Source organism: Botryllus schlosseri, chromosome 12, assembly GCF_051294905.1.
Source record: "Botryllus schlosseri isolate E-star chromosome 12, Bs_hap1, whole genome shotgun sequence".
NCBI lineage: Eukaryota > Metazoa > Chordata > Ascidiacea > Stolidobranchia > Styelidae > Botryllus > Botryllus schlosseri.
This window is the reverse complement of record NC_137247.1, coordinates 19,770,604-19,776,135: the sequence shown is the minus strand read 5'-3', so window position 1 is coordinate 19,776,135 and position 5,532 is coordinate 19,770,604.

The following is a 5,532-nucleotide window of genomic DNA, read 5'->3' as shown; positions in this document are numbered from 1 at the left end:
ATCTACCTCAAAAGGCGCATTTTCAAAACTTCAGAGCATTCATTTCAACAGCTCTACAGTCATTGACATACTTGAACATGAAATAAACTAGAAAGGCTGTATCTGAACATATTGAAAGTATAAGCTATATGAAATGCAGCAATACTCCCAGTCTGTCGGTCAAGGATTATAGTTTTCTGACTTCCTACCACCATGTGACGTCACGAAAATTGCCGATATATTTTCACCTCCAATGGCCGATACCGATAATTCTTTCAAAGTGTGATATCTACTCGATATTATCGGCGAGCCGATAATCGTTTGGTCTCTAATGCTTATCATTATTCTATTACAATTTTTGTCCAACCATTGCTCCACAAGATTGCGATATAAGGAAAAGATAAGAGGTTCCCGAAACGACTTGAATTAGTCTTTTGATCATAAAACACATTGGCCTGCAACATGTAAAAAAGAGGTATGCTCACTGGGTAACATAAAAGTGAGTGACGAAAAGGAATGCTGAATGTGTGGTTAGGCGAGATCGATACGTCAGATTGTGGTCCGTTATCATGAGGGCTGACTATAGTATTGTTTCAGTATTGTATTTCGATTAGAGTGTGGACAATGGATATGCTCGACGACTGTCGGATAGCCGGTGAGATGCTGTTCCACGCTACAGGTCCGGCATACCTGATAGAGCGATGTGATTTCTTGTATTCTGTTCTGAACATATGGTAGGTCGAGGATGTGTTGTGTAGTTATGCACTTCCGAATTCGAGATTAGGTACAGTCGTTGGAACTAAAGAAAAGTGGAGGACGTAATTTATTTTTGTCCTTGATGTATTTGCGGCATATACACCGACTCATGATATGAGCGAACGAGTGAATATGCTGCTGGACAAGGAAGCTACAGATATATAGCCTAGGTTACCATACCTCCTCCTGTAAGAGGACTTGTCCTCCGTTTTCAGGTTTATGAAAATGTCCGGATTGTCCTTTTTGACAATTCCTTTACAGCTATTTGAGCTAAGATGATGGATAGATTCGATTGAAAATGGGCATAAATTACGCTAAACAGGACATTCGTGGTTCGAACGTAAGTAACGACCTTTTTTTAGTCAACCAACGGAAAATGTGAAAGAAATACTGTATTTCGGGAGTTGAGTCGGAAAGTTGACCTTTTTCCTTAGTCAACCTATTACAATTTCGTGGTAATTTCCTGATTTTACGCCAGAATTCTAGGTCTGTAAATTTTGAAAAAGTGGCCTTCTTTCCCGATTCCAAAATATGGTAACCCTAAAATATCATTGTACGTCTATCTAAGCCTTGCACCACACTTCTGTGCAATCCCAGTATGGCGCATAAGTGCCAGGCGGGAAAGTCATGGATACCAGTGTTACTAAACATGTCTTTGGACTGACCAGGCCGGGAATAAAACCCTCAACCTACCGATCAAGAAGCTTCAACTTTACGCTATCTTGTGGGGCTATGGCCGCAATAGAACTGATAACTAAACTTTGAATTGGAAAAGATGCTGCTGTTTTTATACGCACTTGGTGCGTTGTGTTCCATATATTTCTCGACAGTGTCCGACCATGTCGCTTCTCCGATATTTCAACCCCGTATGGAATCCACAAAACAGATCAGTAATAGTATGAAGTGATAGTTGATGACGAACGAGCTCTACTTTTTCGGAGAAGTCATGCTTGTTTCGCGGACTTACACAACTTACTCAGGGTTTATGTTTTCAAGTTTCATTTACTTCTCTTTCTACTTACCAGTTTGACCCAGCTACTCAATAGCAAAGCTGGTTCGTGGTACAGAACTTGAATATAGCTTTGAATACAACACCCACTGTATAGTAGAAAATTTATTAAACTCGAAAACTTTTTGGGGTGCCTCTTTTCAAGAGTTACCGGCACACTAAAGGGATTTGAACAGTTTAAAAGCAGAACCAGAAAGGTAAAGTATGACGCATCAAAATCACAGACCATGAGATTGGGATTGTAACAATGGCAACAATAACGAATTTGAAGTATACCATACGGTATTATAGTAGCAACATATGGAATTTGTAAGTAAACAGGTACAGTACAAAAACGAAACGGAACAAACTAATGACAAATTTGTAAGTTATAGAGAAAGTGTTTTTGTCTACATAAAATAGGTTTGTTTATTTGAATAATGGTCGACTCCAACACTTTCAAATGAAACAACGATCTGCCTCGCGCATGACAGTGAACATATTGTCATTATACTGTTGTGCACAGGCGAGGTTTTCACTCAAATGTTGACCAATCGACGAAGCATATGCTTGGTAATTGCCATAATAATCTGTTTTGGAAGCTAATTTGCATTGCAGTGCGAGCTCTGTGCGGTCATTTGCGCATGTTTTTGACCGGATCAATTTCGGAATATGCTGCTATACACGCTCAAACAATCTTTGAGATGTACGTCCTATATTCCTACCATCACCGTGGCACTTGTATTGATAGACAACATTAAATGCATTAAAGGCAGGAAGTACATATTTTCGAGAGTTTAACGACAAAAGTTTCGTTGTGTACACCACATGCGTGTTAACGCTGGAAAAACATCGGTGAGTAGCCGATATAATGACTTTTTCAAAGCAGTTAGACACGTTACCTAGCCAAAGAAGGTGTAAAAATGCCGGGCATTTTTTTGGTCCATGTTTGGGGGGTAGATCCGATTTTTTTTTCAAAACTATAATGTTGGAGCATTTTAATATATGGTCTGGATAGCCATTTTGTGAAAGAATCGAGTGGATCTCATCCAATTCGCGTGACAATTTTTCTGGCGAACAGAGCCGCAAGGCCCGTTGAACGAGAGTAGAAATGAGGTTTAATTTACGCCACTTCGGATAAATAATTCCCAACGGATATAATGACCAAACCTATTATATGTAGACATAAATACTTTCTCTATAACTTACAAATTTCTCATTAGTTTGTTCTGTTTCGTGTTTGTCCAAAATCCATATGGTGCTACTAGGTTGCCAGTATATTCGGCCCTCGGTAAATTCGGCCCGTATATTCGGCCTTCGGAAATTCGGTCTTCGGTAAATTTGGCGGTCCCAGAATTTTGTATCAAAATGTATTACCAACCATTACCATGAATTAATTACATATTTATACTATTATTACGTGATTTGGAGCGCAGGGTATGCGTAGATCGCGTAATCGCGGGAGATAACGCGGATATTTACGGGGCCGAGTTTACCGAGGGCCGACTTTTCACGGTAAATTCGTCCCTCGGAGAATTTCGTATAAAAATGTATTACCAACTATTAATGTGAATTAATTACATAATTATATTATTATCACGTGGCGAGACACTGCTATGGGATAGGCTTAGGGTTAGGGTTCAGTGTTTCTGTTGTACCTGTAGGTTGGGGGAGGGGTGTTAGCAATGTTCCCTCTAATTTTTGACGTGTCTGCGCATACTTACCAACTCAGTGCGAAGACCCTTGGACAACAGTGCGTAGCGACTAGAAAAAGGTCATCACTTCGGAATTTTTCTGCGCAACTTGGATATTCTGTGCGAACAGACCGTGTCTGCACATTCATTCCCTAATCGTGGGATACCTTGACCCTAACACTATTATCTCCCCTTCCCAACCCTATTATGCCCCTCCCAACCCTAATACCCATCACCCTCAACCCTAATCTTGGGATACCTTAACCCAGTGGTTCCCACCTGGGGGGAATTCCCCCCTTGGGGTGGATTTTGAAATTTTTGGGGGGGAATCTGGCCTAAATTGTTTAGGGGAATCCGGCTTTGGAATTGTATCGGAAGATACACTGGGTTCACAAGGTTTTTAGATTTTTATGGTATAAAACTGTTAAGTAGAAATTAGCTTCTTACAATCGTATGTTTCTTTGGCGGATTTCAAGCTAGCTGTATGTTTAAATGCCTTCCGTATATATTACTTACGATGTTATACCAGGTTATTAGCAGAAACGTCGGATTTTAAAACGCCATGACACCTAATTACGTCACAAGTACTAACTATTGCATTGAGTACGAATTATCCACAAAGGCACCCAAAACAACGGCTGCTGATATGAATCATATTCGAGCCGTTATTTGCTCTTTGCAGCTTGCAGCATCTGTATCAAGTGGATTGTAGACAGTCTTTGTTGTTCATGTTCAGTTTATCATATTCTTATATATATTGTCATACTTTAAAGTGCACCAATCGTTGTTCGTCATTCTTTACTACACATTTGGATCTTCCGCCATAGACATCCTCTGATATATCATGTTAACGTAACAGCACTTCGTCCCCCCATAAACTTTGGTCTGGGGCTCCCGATCAATCAAACTTCTGGTGGATCAAGTCCAAAGAAAAACTATCGTGAGACGCACATACAAAACGTCATTTCTTCACGGGCGCGTCATATCTGTCTGTGGGTGCCACGAGTGGCTTTTGTATTATCGGACTCAGATTAGGAAAACAGGACTAATCGCCGCGCCCATCCAGCGTGACGTGTTGGACGAAATTGCATATATCTTGGAGTGTCGTGGCGCTGTTAAGGCCGGCACCAAAATGCCTTTTGCACCGTCACGGACCCCAGCCGACACCTAAGTTTTACTACAAATTTAGCTCAATTATCGTGCAACCGTCATCTGACTTGTGCAAATATTAACTTTCGAGTAGTGATAAACGGCAACAAAATTACTTTTCTTGAAAAAGACATCATACTATTTTCAAGTATAAATTTGGGAGACTTTTATTGTTTCAAAGCGAATTCTGCAGCTGTATTTCTTTAAATACGCGGTCGTGTCTTGAAAATCCGCGCTGTCTATTCGATATGAATGAGTGCGAAAAATCAATTTCTACGAAGATGGTAAAAAATCTAAAAATAGGGCGACATCTCTATAGCACCAAAATTGAGAAACATACATTTAATGAGCATATTACGTCCATTGATTAGGTAAAGTGGCTGGTAACACTAAATATTGTCATATTTACGCATTTATCATGATGGGGATTCGCAAGGTTTTATGATAATTTCACTCATAAATGTTGTATAGACCAATCCCGAAACTACGTTCTACTTAACAAAAGTCAAAGGGTAAAAGTAAGTAGCTTTAGCTTTCAATGCAACATCCATTGTCGTAGAAAATTTATAAAGCTGGAAGACTTATTTTCAAGAGTTAACGGCACACTAAACGGATTTAGACAGATTTAAAAACAGAACCAAAAAGGTAAAGTATGACGCAACAATCCAAAAAATCGGCCCGTCATTTCGGCCCTCTGTCAATTAGGCTCTCAGTAAATTTAACCTCGGTAAATTCGGCCCTTAATTTATTTTGCATTATAAATGCATTTAATACCAATTAATATTCTCGGGGTAGTATTAGGGAAGTTTTACGAGTCGTGAGTGGGTAGCGGGTGCATCAGAGTTCGAGGTGGGTCGGGGTCCATGTTGGGGTTAAGGCAGTGGTTCCCAACCTTTTTCGTCTCGTGCCCCCCTTGGCCGATATATGAGCTAAAATTCCCCCCCCCCTCCTATGAATAAGTTGCCT